Source organism: Pyrus communis, chromosome 13 (genome assembly GCF_041283825.1).
Source record: "Pyrus communis isolate YQ-2024b chromosome 13, ASM4128382v1, whole genome shotgun sequence".
NCBI lineage: Eukaryota > Viridiplantae > Streptophyta > Magnoliopsida > Rosales > Rosaceae > Pyrus > Pyrus communis.
Genome location: NC_142577.1, coordinates 3,172,635 through 3,190,814, shown reverse-complemented (window position 1 = coordinate 3,190,814; position 18,180 = coordinate 3,172,635). Strand labels below are relative to the sequence as shown.

Below are 18,180 nucleotides of genomic sequence, written 5' to 3'. Positions count from 1 at the left end.
CTTAGCATACAATTGGTGTTCCCTCAATCTTTCCAACACCAAAGTGAGTTGTCAAACATGCTCTGATTTAGACTTAGAGTATACCAGAATATTGTCAATAAAAACAATGACAAACCTGTCTAAATATGGCCGGAATACTCGATTCATCAAATCCATAAAAGTTGTAGGTGCATTAGTTAATTTGAATGGCATCACAAGAAACTCATAATGACCATATTCAGTACTAAAAGCCGTCTTAGGAACATCCTCACTTTTAATCTTCAACTGATAGTAACCAGACCTCAAATCAATCTTAGAAAATACATAGGCGCCTCAAAGCCAATCAAATAAATCATCTATACGCGTCAATGGATAACGGTTTTTAATTGTTACCTGATTCAATTGCCTATAATCAATACATAGCCTCAAAGTCTCGTCTTTCTTCTTCACAAATAACACTGGAGCTCCCTAGGGTGAAGTATTAAGCCGAATAAAACCTTTATCAACTAATTCCTGCAACTGAATCTTCAATTCCCTTAATTCAACAAGAGCCATTCGATAAGGAGTTAAAGATATAGGGTCTGTACTTGGAAGCAAATCAATAGTGAATTCCACATCTCAGTATGGCGGCAATCCAGGTAAATCATCAGGGAATACATCAGGAAAATGTCTGACTACTCACGCATCCTCCACATTGTTAGGAAAATTATCACCACATGAGCCAAATATCCCTGACAACCTTTCTCTAACAATTGTTTAGCTCTTATGGAAGAAATAACACCATACCTCACCCCACTCTGCTCACCCACAAAAGTAACCTCAGGTAATCCAGGACGATCTGTTTTCCCATAGCAATCTATATTGGCTCGATTATAATGCAACCAATCTGTGCTCAAAATCACATCAAATTCAATAATATCTAACGGGATAAGGTTAGGTGGCATAACTATATCCTCCACCATCATTGGACATCCTGGATAAACACAATCAACATAACATCTCTCCCCTCTAGGCATTGCAAACTCTAAATCATACCCTAGAGGTGTATGATGAGGTTGCGTCACTTAAGCAAATGTATGAGAAATGACAGAATGCGTAGCACCACAATCAATTAAAACTCTAGCAAAATGACCAAGAATGTTTAACATACCCATGATCAAGTCCGGATGATTCTGAGCATCATGCAGAGCAATATTGTTAATACGTCCCTGGGCTTGTTATCGTCCCCCACGACCTATACTAGCTTGATTATTTCGCCTCTGCACACCACAGCCTTGACTTGGCTAACTAGGTTACCTAGAAGATCCTGCACTACTAGAAGCAATCCCTATTTGATGGGGCAGTTCTCCCTGGTACCACTAAGATCCACTAGCTGGAATGGGAGGATACGGTGTATAACCTCTAGAATATTAAGGATACACACTCTGATAATAAGGATCCTGGAATACTGTATTGCCTTGAAGCATAAGGAGCGGCGTCACCCTGATAATGGTAAGCACCACCACGACCCATCTGACCATAACTACCAAACTCTGGAACTTGCTGGATCGGTGCTAGTGGTGGCAAGGAAGGCTATTGGGGCCTCTGCTAATTCTGAGGACAATTTATAGCTCTATGCCCCATTTGACCATAAGTAAAACATCCACTATTGCCTCTCCTACACTACCCAAAATATCTATTATTACATTTGTGGCACAACGGAGCACTTCCTCTACTAGCACCCCCTGTCTCTGGAATCTAGGACCCCTTCAAAATCTACCACCTCTTCTCTGACCAGTGGCACTAAAACCCCCGTTGGAAAAACTGGAACTAGCTTCACTTCGCTTAAAGCTCTGAGTCTTGCGAGGTCCTTAAGACGATTGACCTTTACCTTTATCATCTATCTTCTGATTGCCGTCATTTTCTTTTTCCTCTTCACTCTCACTAGGCATATTCTCTGAATCCTCAATCATCAACAAAATCTCATAGAACTCCTGGTAAGAAGCATAATGAGTAGTGGTCGTCATAGAACGCCACTTCTTCTTAGTACCCAATCTGACAAGATAGAGCATCTCAACCGGATTAATAGCAACATCCAAATGATAATGAGACAAGTCAGTGAATCTCCTGTAATACTCATTCACCGTCATCTTCCCCTGTCTCAATTGAGTAAATTCTTGCTTCTTGCGGTCAATATACTCAGGGGGGATAAACCTTTTCTGAAATAATTATTTAAACACTTCCCAGTTAGCAATTTCCTCTGGGGTCAACTGATAAGCCTCCTGTCTCAACCAGGATGCTGGTTCTTTACCTAAGAACCATGTAGTCATCTCGACCCACCTTTCAGGAGGAAGATTCCCTTGACTTTGCATCACTCAGAAAGTCTTTTCGAGATGATCGAGCCACCATTCTGCTCCTTCATGTCATTCATTACCCTCAAACTTATCCAACTTCAAGTTATACATAATCTCCAAGGGAGTCCTCTGAGGAAGGCGAAGCGAAGACTGAATCGCATTGGCTATAGCTTTTCCTAACTGAGCCATATTAGGGAAACTAGGCTCAGCTGGATGATGTGGCTCTCTACGAGGCAGCATAGTTCTGACAGAATACAACAAAATAATTAGAATATTCACAAAATATGTAGGACTGCCAAACCTAGGCTCTGATACCAAACTGACACTCCTCGATCAAAATCAATGCGTGCTGGCCGTCATGTGAGGGTGACGTAGCCATGTGCATAGTGCGGAAGCAATATTAATATAAGAAATGCAAATAAATAAAAACCAAACTAACTAGAGCACATAAGAATAAATGCAAAACGAAACTAAGTGTGAATTCACAACCAGAGCATAAGTAGCCTAAATGCAGTCCAGCAGGATGAATACTAATTATACAACACCCAAAGATGACCATACAATGGTGATAATTTGTCAATGCTACCGTGGATTCCTTGCAAGCCACCAAGAAGCACTCCTAACTAGAATGTGGAGGGGCGTAAAACAGAAAATGTGAGTGGGCAAAAACAAAGCTTTTCAAAACCATTTCAATTACCAAAGATATTAACCCTTCGCCGTAAAACCTGTATAATTTCCCAAAAAATAGAATACATAACTATACCACAACTATGCTTAGAATAGCAAAATCCTCATATATATGCCATGTCGGATATCTCACCATAAAAAATATGTAAGCCAGGTGATATAAATCAATGCAAAATGATATATTAGCCAGAGTTAGCTAACGTGACCTGTACAACTGAATCTAGAGCTTATCCATCTAGCTAGAGTTACCTAACATGACCCGTACTACTCAAATCCACATCTTAACAAATATACCTGCACACGAGTCGGAACAACCTAGAGTGGTCTGTACGACAGGACTAGGCGTAAATAAATACGCTCAAGTACTATGATCACATGAAGACTGTGCCAATAATCATGGGTCACCTACGAGTCGGAACTACCTATAGTGGTTTGTACAACAGGACTGTGCACCTAACTTGGATCCAAAGTGAGCGTATGGTGCGGGAAGTGAACATCACATGAAGGACTGTACCCTAACTAGGGCGGGAGCACTAACACCGGAGTGCAGGTTTATGAGCTCTCAACACATCTCACATAATCATCAATTACATAAACAATCGACAACTCACCTGGTACTTACCTGAGCGTCCACAGCGTCAAATCACATTTATACATACTATATGAATTTAATGATGATCTACGTATAAATCAATATGCATGGCATTTCTAAACATAATTTCATTTAAATCGATTTTCTGGGGAAAATCTCAAGCATATAGGTATATACAGAAAACCAAAAGCCCACTCACTGGTACGTGGAAGGGTCGTAACCCCCAAGCCTCGATTGATTATGCTTGTCCTGAGGATAGGTCTCACCTATATGTGCAACAACTATACAAACGTTAATTTAAAGCACAGAAATGAAACCAGCTAATAACTTCTCTTACATTGTTCAAATGGGGAGTTTGAATATACCAACGTGATCTACTCAACACCACGAACATCCCCATATTTTTAGAATATTTTGTGGAATATTCCATTAAAACAGAAGTTAATGGCGTTACCTGACGCCGTTAGAATATTCCGTCAACTTTGCTAGAATATTCGTCTCCTTCTCTGGTAAGTCTCACCGGTCGTTGCCGTCAGCGCCACCGTCTGAAACTCGAATTTTTGTCGGTTTCTGGAAAAACTTTAAAACTTCATATCTTTCTCATTTCTTAACCAAAATCCATGAAAATTGTACCAAAATGAAGCTTACAGCGAGTAGAACAAAACCTTACCACTTTTAGGACTTAAATCGAATGGGATATCATCGGAAAAACCGACAATAATCCCGCCACCACTGCAACTCTCCAAAACTAAACTTCCCGACATCCAAAACACTCCAACTTTCTTCCCCAGGCTTCGTGAAGACACCCTAAAACTCCTTAGAACCTTAAAACTCGAAGAAAAGTCCACTATCACGACTGCATGAACAGTAACCCAAATCGGGAATTCTGGTTTCAAAGGTTTCCGAGGTTTTCACATCCAACCACCACCACCATTCGACTCCTAAGCTTGCAAGGAGTCCAAAAACACCATTCACGACCTCGATTCGTGATGTTTGAAAGGGTTTTGAGGATTGCCCGGACAGGTTGTACGAAAATGGCAAGAAAATCCTAGAGGGAGGAGAGAGTCAACGGGAGAGTGGTATGGATGTGTGTGTGTGTGGTCTAGATGGCAGCCAACCAAAACAAAAGAAAATAAAATAGAACCTAAGTTCTAATTGGTTCCAAAAACTAAGGAAAACATGAATTGGACCACAACCAAAATGCATGTCACACAACACCATCTAATGTCCAAAGGTATAAAAGTCATTTCATGCTATCGAGGATAAAATAATATACCCATTCGGGATGGGCTGTCACAACCTAACCCCCTTAAGAAAATTTCGCCCTCGAAATTCACACAATAAATACAAACCACTAATAATCATAAAAGAAGCGTGGATACATCTCTTTTATACGCTCCTCCGTCCCCCAGGTAGCTTCCTCCACTAAGTGATTCCTCCACAAAACTTTCACTAAACGCACGGTCTTATTTCTCAGAACCTTATCTTTCCAATCCAGAATAGTCATTGGCTTCTCATCATAAGTCAAATCTTGATTAATTTCCAAAGGTTGATGAGGTATCACATGTGACGGATCTGAAACATAACGATGAAGCATGGAAACATGGAACACATCATGCACTTTAAACAACTCTGGAGGAAACTCAAGCCTGTAAGCAACTTCACCGACTCTCTTGGTGATCACATACGGTCCGATGTACCTAGGACTTAGCTTACATTTCTTCCCAAACCGTACCACACCTCTCCACAGTGAAAGCTTTAAAAATATCCAATCACCCACTTTATACACCCTATTAGTGGCATGTTTATCTGCTAAACTCTTCTGTCAATCCTGGGCCGCTTTCAGGTTACATTTAATCACCTAAATATTCTAAGTAGCCTCCTCCACTATCTCAGTGCCCACCAAAACTCTTTCGCCAACCTCTGACCAACACAAAAGTGTATGACAAGACCTGCCATAAAGTGCCTCAAATAGTGCCATACCAATACTTGAATGAAAACTATTGTTATAGGCAAATTCCATCAAATGCAATCGCTTATGTCAAGTGTCCCCAAACTGTAAAATTGAAGATCTCAGCATATCCTTTAACGTCTGAGTAGTCCTCTCTGATTGTCCATTTGTCTGAGGATGATATGTTGTACTGTAAAGTAACCTCGAACCAAGAGCTTCTTGGAATGTTACCCAAAACATAGAACTAAACCTAGGATCACGATCCGGGACAATACTAACTGGAACTCCATGATACTTCACAATCTTCGATATAAATAATTCAACTAATCGGCTTAAAGAATACTTCTCTCTTACTGGAATAAAATGTGCTGACTTAGTGAGCCAATCAATTATCACCCAAATGCCATCATAACCATTATGTATACGAGGAAGCTTGTAACAAAATCCATAGTAGTGTTTTCCCATTTCCACTGTGGAACGGGAAGTGGCTGCATTAACCTAAAAGGCTTCTTCTTTTCAGCTTTAACTTTCTGACAAAAAGCACACCTACTCACATACTCAACAATTTCTCTTTTCATACTCGGCCAATAATAAAATGGTCGAATGGTATGATACATTTTAGTACCTCCAGGGTGCATTGCATAAGCCGAACAATGCACTTCATCCAAAATTTCTTCCTTTAATTCCATATTATTCAGCACGTATATTCTGTTCACCTGCATAAGCATGTCATCAGTCTCCCGAACTTTGAGATCTTTCTTTTTCCCTTGACTTCTTATGCACAACATTTTAAAGTAATCTATGTACTAATTCCAACCCTTTATATTATATTTAGGGGTAATGCTAAGGAGACTAAATTTTTAAATAAAATTGTGTAAACCAATTAATTTGGTTGTTGAGGATTGGTTTATTAATTAAATATTGATTAACGGGCTTATTTCTTATTGGTGACACATCATTTAATTTGTAAATTTGGTTTAAAAATTGGGAACTTTCATGAAAAAAGCTTGAGTGAAGTTTATTTTAACTAAAAACCATGTTATAACTTTATTTAATGAAAATGACTTAAATTTTAATGAAAACTCTTAAATTTTAATAAAAATGAAAAGGATGTTTATGAAACTTAATGGTATTATACTGTTTATAAAACTTAACGGTATTATACTATTTATGAAACTTCACGGTAATACACTATTTATGAAACTTAGTACACTGTTCATGAAACCTAAAGATACTACACTATTTATGAAACTTAATGGTACTACACTATGTATATATGTATATTATTTCTTTTGCCTTAAGTAGGTACCAGTGAAATCTGCATATATCACTTATATATATATATATATATATATATATATTATTTATTATATACATGAAAATACACCTTACGAGATTATAGCACCAGATGTGTGTTTGTGTTATCATACTTTGTTAAAGGCCTAAAAATGGGTGTCATCGTTGTTACATTTAGCTAATTCATACATAATATTATATGTATGTGTATTTTCATGTACTTTTTCTTATTTAATTATATTTTGGGGGAGGGGAAGGGGGTTGGGGACGTGCCTTGGGCACACATGTTTAAATTTTTTTTTTTTCCTTATCATTTAAATGATTTTTTTTAAAATACAAAATTTTAAAACTATTTTCATTAATTTTTCTTTAAAAATTGAATATCTCTAATATTATCTTAAATTTAATAGTAAATGATCCCAAATAATTTGTCACTAAAAGAGCCCAAAAGGAAGGAATTGGAAGACGAGAAATTAAGCAGTCCTCACCCTTGGACTTTGATATAATGGCCTTGTGATCCACTTGGTTAACTGGATGGGCTTGTGGTGGCCTTACATTGGGTTTACCCTTGGACTTTGATATAATGACCTTGTGACCCAATTAAATTTTCTCTAATGCACATCAAAATTGCACTGCACATCTAAATAAGAACCGTTAAATCTCGTTAAATTAAATGATTTAAAGGCTTTTAGTTAGATGTGTAGCTTAGATATGTACTTTGATGTGCACTAGAGAAAGCCTTATGACCTAAATATGAATCAGGTTTAATTAACTACTTTTTGATTAAGACAAGGTTTTGAATATTCAGCAAAACCATTTAGTTAATAATAGTTTTGTTAAGAAAGAAGCTTAGATCCAGTGTTTAAAATATCGGTATCGATGGAAATATCGATAGATAAATTTGTGGAAATATCAATGGATATATCGTATATCTATATCGATATCGATTGCCTTCAATGGAAGTGATTGAAATTTGCTCAAAAACATAGAAATTTAAAATTGTTTTTAGGGGAATGTCATATGAAGGCACAACACACTTATGAATTAAGAATTAATGATTAGATACTGTGTAAACAATAAGTATGTGATATGTGAAAGGAAAAACTTCCTTATAATGACAAGTAATAAAATAAAGCATTTCATTAAAAAGAATAAATTATACATAGCTTAATTGAAATTTGCGTCATCAAAGCAGCATAAGTTTCATTGAGGTAACTAATACCATAAAGAAAGAAATTAAAAAACAAAGAATGCATAGGCTCATGGATATTTCCTGTAAATATTTTGTAAATTGTCTACAAAATTGGATATTTCCTAAAAATATCGAAAATATCAAGGAAATTGACTGATTTCCGGTAATATCGTGGATATAGTGTGAAGTTTAGACTTCACCCACTCTTTCTATATAGTTCCCTGAATTTTTGGATATTTCCGTGGAAATATCGAGCATATCCAGAATATTTCAAACATTGTCCAGACCGGACATTCTCTAGATTCAAGCATAAATCTAGTGCTAAGACATTGAATTCCGATAGTTGAATCCTGAATAACGGTCGCCAACATAACTATAAGAACTAATGAAAGCATAAAAGAAAAACGAATTGGCAAACTGGACCTGGATGGACATGTAAGTAAAACAAGAATGTAGATACGGTTCATGATTGATAATTATAGAGAAAATGATAAATTGGCTACTGCAGCTGTTTGATTTTCCCTTTGTTTTGGTCCTCAAAGTCAATGGTAGTGAGGATTATAAGCTACCTAGTACTAGCAGTCTCTTTTTTCTTATTCATTCATCTGATGATGGAATCTCGAACCCATGAGAAGCCAATTGCTTAGATCCTATTTGACTTCTGAAACCCTACGAGACACAAGCTATTTCATAAGCGGACGTCAAGCACACTGCCCTGAAGTAGTTCCTGGAGGATAATTCTGTCAATTACTAGAACGAATATGAGTCTGTTGCCGTTTCCCGACAAACTAAAAAAGATAACTCTTTCTTGGACTTTTATAGGAGGATCATAGTGATAGTATTACAAATGGTAACTGCTGCAATGGCAAAACTCTAACGCATGAGCATATATACATTTTTTGTTAGAAATATCTCACATCGGCCGTATGTTTGACAAAATAAGAATTTAAATATCTTAACTCCACTCTAACTAATACCAAGACCTTTTTGTAATAAAACCTCACACCTAGCAAATTGTGCATGTGATAATTAACAGGTTAGAGACAAAATCAGTGTCGTTGAAAGCGGTCCTTTGATTCGCCTCTCTGATTATTCTACATTTTAACCTATTTTTATGGGTTTAATTCAATAGGTCCCATAAAAATTACTTTCTTCAACCATAGATCTAGACTCTAGACTTATTTCACATATTTAGCCAGCACTAATAACTCAGCACACAGTAACTCAATAAGAATTATACCAAGGCAAGCCAAGTGAAGAAGATGAAATCATTTAGCACTTAATTCTTGGATTCCAGTTTAAGATTTATGATTTAGTCCCCACAATCCTACACATAACTGAACTAAAAAACACTTTAAATGTAACACAGTATGAACCTGTATATCTTTAGGGTTTAGAATTTAGAATGCCCTAACATCATCTACACCTGAACCCGTATATCTGACGAAGTCATCCTTGTGGAGCCAAAAATAATTCTAAAAATCATGGAGCTGACACATGGATTATTTCCTAAGAAAGACAAGACTACCTCTATTAAATGAGTGAGGAGCATACTCATTCACCATGCACAGTTAAGGTAGAGTAGGTAGAGATCAAAGACTACTCAAAGCACTCATGCCTGTAGGAAAAGTTAAAGGTATTTATGATAGAATAATTCCTTATTCTTATTGTAAATACATTCCTAATAAGAGAATACCTCTTTCAAGTAAGTAATCCTAATTCCATTTATTTAGGATATTTACCTAATTACTTCAAGATATTTATTTACACAAATATCTTGGAATATTCCCACCTAACCCTAAACCATAGAGAGGCGGCCCATACTCCTCTCATCTCCTATAAATACACATTTTATCTCCAAAATTCAAAAGGCCTTTTTGGTACCCGCAAACACTCAAACACATTCTTCTCAAAATTCTAACTTTGGCACCAAAGATTCCTTGGCCAAAGCCCCCACCATCCATCGTGGCCGCGTGAGGCTTTTGGCCTCAATCTTAGGTGTTATTATTTTGCAGGTGCAGATTCGTCAATCATAGGAAGGCGGAAATTTGCATCCAAAAATTGGTGCTTTCATTGAGAGCTCTGATCCAAAGACTCTCGCTTTCAACTTCTTTTGTTTGTAGATCCATGACTATGATGGCAGGAAATTCAGAAACTATGACCAACGGGGCCCCTTATGTTAAGGGACATGGACCAACCGATGGAGATCGCAATGTGGCTCCACGACATCGTTCCTCAAGGCTTTACCACGGCAAGGATTGCACCTTTGCCACCATGAGGTATCGTGGCCATGCCAATAGCGACAACCGCGCACTGTAGTGGGCCATGAGACAGCCTCCTCTCAATGCAAGGAAACTTTAGGGCAGAAGGTCCATGGCGCAAGGAGCCAACAAACACAAGCTTAAGCAGCTGTTCGCCTTTGCCAGCAACTCATGGTGTTTACCTGTTTCACTTGGACGTGAGCTGCCCAGACTGAGGCAGCCTAAGTCGCACTAACTGTGACACAAGCTGCAACCTAACATGAGTCCAATAAGCCTCCAGGTTGGGGCTAAGCAGGACAAACTGAGGTGGCCTAGCGCCCTTGCGGCCGACCGGCTCCCGCAACCCTTTAGATGGTCCAGCATGGTCCTAGACCAGTTGTTGACCCTAAAAACTACCAAGCCTACGTGGCGCGTAGGCCAAGTAATTAATAAGCTAACTACGTCTTTCGATTATGTACGGAGCGTGCCAACTCGTCGACCGAGCTCGGCCGATGAGTAAAATGTGTTGATGTCGCATTGTGTGCACTGCTGACTTCTTGATCTTGCGACTACGGCTGAGGAAAGAACACATCTGGTGTAAACTTGCAAGTGCACAAGATAATCGTAATATAGCGTTTTGCAAGTCCAAGTATTGTTCCCGCGAGGATTCTAATTCAATCTCTAATTTGATAAACTAACCCAAATCTAATTATATTAATGACACACAAACCCAAAAATATAAAATATAAACCCAAACAACGAACTAGACTCGATCTTGATTAATAAATCAATCAAAGGTGTGAAGAGTTTGTTGTGATGATTTTATAAACAAAGAAAAACAGAACCTTAAATAAAAATTAAAATTAAAGAGAAGAAAATGTTGTGTTTTAAAGCAAGTGATGAAAAAGTCTAGGGATTCAGAATCAACCACAAGCAATCTAGTTTAGGTTTCAATGCATTCAATGGATCTTTCGATTCTATAGATGATAATTCCAGTATCTAAGTCCTTGTCAGGCACATCAGACCATAGTTTTCCTTAAGTGAATGATTCTCTCCTAGTTCATGCAGAGGTCGATATCTGAACATGTAATCTATCCTGGTTAAGGCATAAATTTAACAAATAGGACTCTTTACGCTCTAGAAAACAAGGGAACCAAGCAAACCATTATTCTTTGTCAAGCAACAATGTAATTTACCACACTTAACCATAAGAAGCTAATTGAATTATATTGCTAGTTCAGCCTTAAATTCATCTTCCAATCTTACTAGATGCAAAGTCCTAAGGTGATCAATCAAAGAACCCAAGCAAAAAGTTTCAATTCAAATAGTGATTAAGCATTCATCTAAAAGAAACTAGAAACCCAATGAATAACATTAAAAACCATAAACATCCACGCTAGGGCATCATCCTAACCCTAGGAAAAGAGTTTAGTTACTCATAGAATCCCAAAACATAATTAACAATCTTAAAAACATGACGAACTCCCTAACGATGAAGATGGATCTCTGAAGTGGTCGATGGCTGCTGCTCCTAGTTTAGCGTTCCGCTGCGACTTCTTCGCACCTTCGAAACCCCCCAAAAGCGAGTTCCCAAAAGCTTTCCCCAAAATCCTCCTTTATTCCCAAAAAAAAAATACTGAAGTCCTTCTTTTAATAGGACTTTTGACTTTCTCTTATGACTTGGATTAGTATGTTGATGATGTGGCACATCAAACTATTAGATATATTACCCATGCACCGTTTAGAATAGTCTTGACTCTTGAACTTTTGTACAAGATTCTTTTTTTCTCTGCACATTTCCTTTTATTAAACTTAGTAAATCTGAAATCTCTTTGCAAATCCCTTGTAAACCTTGCTAGCAGACGTCCGGTACAAAAACCACTATAATGTCTTCTAGGAAACTCGGAATCACGAACTGTAAAATTCCTTTGAAAGCTAACTTCTAATGGTATAAGGCTCAACAACTGGTTCATTCTAAGGAAGTACAGTTTAATCCATAAAGTCAGCTACACAGCTTCTGCTTCCAGCATACCAAACTCATTTCAATTGCAAAAATGCTCATTTTTCTTCTTTCTTCATCTTCACTCTTCAAATCCAAGAAAAACATAAAACTAAATGAAACGAATTAAATTCACTCTCAAACATAACAAAAATCTAAACTAAATGACATTAAAATGCACGCAATATTGGTCGTATCAATGTCTCGCCCTTCGGGTTCTAAAGCCTGAAGACAAGGCTACTAATTATGCAAAGTTCAATATCAAATTCGGCTTTCAATGTGCCGAATGTAGTAACCTGTAACACCTCACTTCACCAAGAAGGCTAATGAGATGACCTCTACCAACAAGGATTCGAAAATCCCTCTCAACCGAGACTTGATAGATAATCAATCAACCTTGACGCAGTGCTATTTATCCAAACTGAAGGTGCTCCATGGATGGCTGATTCTATGGCAACAGTGATGTTTATCCAAACTGAAGATGTCACCAGTTACGTCCACAGTGTTGTTTATCCAAACTAAAGATGTCACCAGTTGCCTTCACAGTATTGTTTATCCAAACTAAAGGTATGTTAGCGAAAAAGAAAAAATCTCAAGGTGCTTGAGAAGTTTTGCGTAGAGCGAGAGTTTGTGCAAGGTAGTTTTGTGTGTTGAGTTGGAGGGGTTTTTCATGTTTCACAAACTCTTGCATTTATAGTGACTGTGTGTTTAGTAGCCAACCCGTGTAGTTCCAGTCGAAAGCAGAACATTTTTTCTGAGATAATTATCACAAAATCCCTTGCCATCATCTCGATATCTGGGAATGATTGGCAATTGTGCTTTCCTTTTATTCAGACTAGATACACTAGTCACTTGATAAGGCTCGTATTTAGAGTTGTTGTTAACTTCAAATTTCCATGCACCACGTGCCATATCCTATCACCAACTCACCAGATCATCATCATGATAATTCCAACTTAAACAGGAATATGCCATTGCTAGCAAACTGAAGAGTGCGACTTCTCATTTATTTTTGCTCAGAAGCATCCATGCATGCAACGCCACTTGCAATTTAATTGCATCAATTTTTACTTGTTTTATCCCATCTTTCTTTCCAATTAAATGCAAACCGTGCATTTTCAAAAAATTCAACCTGATCACATCTCCCATTTCTGCATGCTGTTTTATCTTTGGATTCTGATAAGTAGCACTTTTCCGTGTTGATCAGGATGTGAATCAACCAAGCTGCACAATGCGCAACCACACAGTGTCCTTGTACAATTGTTACTTCTTTTATTTATTTGACTCTAACGTCGCAACTGTAAGATAATTCCTATTTTAATAAATTCATTTTAAAATGGTAATATCAAATATGACCTCCTTCATCCAACGACTTAAAGTATTCAGGCCGAGCGCGTACAAAATCACGGCCTCTTAATATTCAAAGTTATCCGATGGTCCAGAATTTTACTCATTCAACAGCCTCGATTACTAAAGCCGATCGTATAAAATCGGGTCAAACACCAGTTCAACCTGCCCAAATCCAGATATTGAGGCTAACAGTTGAACCAAGGGTATTTTCACCCCACCTTACTACATATGTGACCTATCCTGCCTCAAGCTTTGCACCCAGAGTCCTTTACACATTTGCAACTTAAGAAAACGTTTACCGTCCTAGCTCTTCCACTCCAAATGGCAAACAACACATATCCTAATAGGTCGCTAAATTGACAAGCACCCTTGCACAGCAGACTACCTTTTTGAATCAGCTTTGTAGCGCACCTAGATACAGCGTGCGCTAGACGAAGTGTCTCGAAGTAGGACAAGTGTAGGCAATGACATTTCTCTCCAGCGACGTCTTGGCAAACAACCACTCGACTAGCCATGAACTGAGCATTCTAGCAATGTACATTCCTACCTGGACCCCCGAATAGTGTATACTCTCGTCTTAGCGTGCGAAGCAGCTTACACTCTCGGTTAGGCCTTGATAGGAGCATATTTACGCTACTTAGTTATGTTGTTTCCTTGCATTTAGTGAGTTAATTACTATTTATTTTAGTCTTTTAAGCTATTTTCGTATGTTTTTAGGTCCTAGTGGCAAAAGGAGCAAGAAAGTGCATTTTGAGGCTATTTGGAGCAGTTTTGGGCATGGATTGGATAGCTTAACTATGGAGCAATGTGGATGGACGAAATTGAATTCAAGAGATGCTATGAAAGGCTAAAAATCTGGAGAAAGAAGTCCAAATGCAAAGAAGATAAGGAAAGAGCAAGAAATAAGGAACCTTATCCAAATTTCCTTATCTTATCCACACCTTATCCAACCTTATCTTATCTTATCCTATCATAATCTTTTCCTACCTTAATTCCAACTTCAAAGAGGACTCATTTTCACATTAAATCACCTAAACATTAAGTTCTAGAAGCCCTATTTTCGTGCATTAAGTTTATGCCACATATAACCCTTCTAGAAGTTCTAGAATCTGCCACAAGGATCATTCCTTGTCCTCCTTGGAATCTAATTGAAAGTATCCTTGTTCTTTGGTGATTTGGAGTCCTAATTCCTCTCCTTTTCAGCCCAAATTCGTGCCTCCCCTTCACCCTATAAATACTTGATGCCACAACACTCAAAAACCACCACCCTCTACCACAAATTCACACCACACCATCCATCACACCTCAAGAGCCTAAATTCACACAAATCCCCATTGTTGGCAGCAAGGAAGGAATGGGGAGCCACCTGGAGTGTTTCTAGGTGTATTCTATCTTTGTTTTTAATATTTAAGTTTAATTATCTTTGTTTTGCGAACATGAGGAACTAATTTTGTTTTGGCTAGAGGAGACTTTGAAACCATGATTATATTTGCAATATGAATTGATTAATTCCAGTTGTGATTTCATAAATTGTGAATGCAATTTACTTAACCGTTTGATGGATAACTTATTCTTGTTTATTGATTAAGGGCGCACACTTAGTTTGCATGCATGAATTTGGGGCTAGAATATGAGGGAGTTTCACATAATCGTTACAAACTTATATTCACAAGTAGTTAAGGTTGTTTTCACAATCATGTTAAGTAAATTCCTAGCATGAGTATCATGATGTCATAGTTACAAGTGCTTTGTCAATGCTTATGATTTTCATAGAACGTAATGATCTTTGATTGTATCTCTATTATGATGTCATGTAGGGAACTTTTGAAGAATGCTTTGGGTTGTCGTATGATGTCATCCAATCCAATAACTAAAGGAAAATCTGAGGGTTAATTAGTGATGTCACGGTTAATCTGGGGTGTTGAGGTTCATGGTTTATCGAAAAGCAACTGGAAATCAATTTGTATGCAAGTGTGTCATGTGTGGAGAAGGACCCTCTAGCTAGCTAATCACCCATCCATATACCCAAATTCGTTCATAACTTTGTCTAGTTTAGTTTCTGTTTTGTTTTAATTCAAATTCGTCAAAAACCCAATCCACTTTATTTAGTTGTGTCAAATCTGTCCTAATTAGTGTTTTTAAGTGTTTTGAGTCAAAACCAATACTATTTTCGTCCAAATTAAGTCCTAGAGTCTAGTTTGAGTCTATTTGCTTGTTTTGTGTTGTTTTGAGTCTTTTAAGTTTGTTTTGAATCGTATAAGTCTAGTTAAGTGTTTTTAAGTTTTGTTTTGTGTTTTTAAGTCAGTTTAGAGTAGATTAGCATCCCTTCTAATCCCCGGCCTAAAACGATCCCTACTTTCATATACTACAATCATAGGGTTTTAATTTGAGTGTTAGAATATTTCACATCAAATTTTTGGGCCTCCAGACGAGCATACATTCACACTTGGGGCCACAGTCCGATGATAAATATAGACAACCTTCCAGGTGAAGTGTTCATTCACGGCTAAGCTCGCAAGGAGCATTATCTACCTCACATCAGAGTAGGCAGTATGACGGACGGAGAGAAGCAGTCGCTTAATCCAACTCATGTTCAACTAGTAGCCTACGGGTAATCTACTCGTCTGCCAGGAACATGCCACATACACCACATTTGCGGCAAAGATGAGCCGAGCATAGGGAAAAGCAACCGAGACACGCTGGTCATGATCGGAGGCAGCCGGAAGCCCTGTTGTCCTGGCAGAGGCAAAGTCAAGAAGAGGTAGAAAGGCTCTTAACTGAGCAATTACCCAGATTCCAGCACATAAAGACCACAAATAAGGCCATTCCCAAGGACATGGCACACATGGACAGATTACCTTTCACGGACGAGATTGAGTAGACAAAGCCCCCACGAAAGTTCGATACGCCACATTTCACCCTATTCAAGGGAGACGGAAACCCAAAAAGGCACTTGAAGCACTACCGCAGCACAATGATCCTTTACAAGGCCAATGACGTTTTAATGTGTAAGATATTCGCCACTACTTTGTAAGGCCAGGCGCATGATTGGCTCCATAAAGTTTCAATGAGCTTTCCGTAGTTTTCACTAAGGAGTACTCATTTTACCACTCAATCAAGAAGAAGTCTGATCACATCTTCAACGTCAAGAAGAATTCGAAGGAGTCGCTCCGTAACTATGTGAAGAGGTTCAAGGCAGAGAAGGCAAAGATAGTAGGCTGCAACAACTCGATCGCTAGTGCAGCCTTTCAAAAGGGACTCGCAGCATATCATCCCCTATTCAGAGATTTGATCAAGAATGAAAACCGTACTCTGGCAGATTTATTCACTTTAGTAGAGAAGCATGGGCTTTGGAATAAGGCTTGAAGAGCAAACAAGCCACCTGAGCAGCTTTAGAATGAGTCCAAAGGAGCCCAGAATAAGGTGGACAAGAAGCAGTCCAATGACCTAAGCAGGCAGGGGGTCAAGTTCAGATACTGGTCCCCGACAAGAAAAGGTCAGGCTATCAAGAACTATATTGATCAACTAGATCCTCTGCGACCTCAAGAGTGAGTCGTAGTTCAAGCTGCCAAGACAATCCAAATGAGACACCTCCAAGCTAGAACACACTACATACTACACGTTTCATCGAGGTCGTGGTCACACGACTAACACTTGCTATACCTGGAGGGACTACTTAGAGAAGCTAATGAATGAGGGTAAATGTGATAGATACCTGGACAAGCCATCTGTGCAACCTAGGAGCAACATAGACGCAGATGAGGAGCCGTCTGCCAAGACCATCAGAAGCAGTGGCATTTTCATCGAGTCCGAATACTTGGGAGCCACAAACAACTCCAGGAACAGGACGATCCAGCATGCCATATCAGTCTTGTAGGTCCAGGTAGCCGACATTAGCTCTGGACCCATTGTCGGCTTCACTGAGTAGGACACCAAAAGTATAGACTTCCCACACGATAACGTTCTAGTTATTTTGTCTAACTGGCTCACGCCATAGTCAACAAAGTGATGGTGGACAGCAACAGTTCAGTAAATCTACTTCAGCTATCTGTTATTCAGAATATGGGCCTAGAAGGCACAATAATACATTGAGTAAAGGTACTCACCGAATTCAACAAATACACCTCAACTGCTATTAGCAACATAACTCTCAGTGTGAGAACACCACCAGTAGTCTCAAAGTAAATGTTCATTATAGTCAGTGACCCGTCTCTTTGTAAATGGGATTTTGGGAAGGCCTTGGTTACTGAAACTGGGCGTCATAACCTTCGTCGAGTACTAAAAAATCTGATTCTGCAACCTAGGAAAAGGAGTCGGAGAGATCAAGTATAATCAAGTCGCATCCTGATAATGCACGGTGCAAATGATAAAGCAGTCAAAGAAGAAGTCCTTCACCCCTGTAAAAACTACCAAAGTTCAGAAGGGCATGCCTGCTACTAAATAGCAACTATATAGGCGAATCAAGATAATGGCGTTCGAGAGGATATGCTGACAGTAGAAAAAGGATAGAAGCCAGAAAATGACACTGAATACATCATTCTTGATCCCGAGTAACCAAAGA

General features: G+C 38.5%; 1 pseudogene; it reads right to left on the bottom strand.

The window, feature by feature from the left end:
* Positions 1-1,727: 1,727 nt before the first annotated feature.
* LOC148691596 (uncharacterized) lies at positions 1,728-17,528 on the bottom strand (annotated as a pseudogene).
* Between the last annotated feature and the right edge of the window lie 652 nt (positions 17,529-18,180).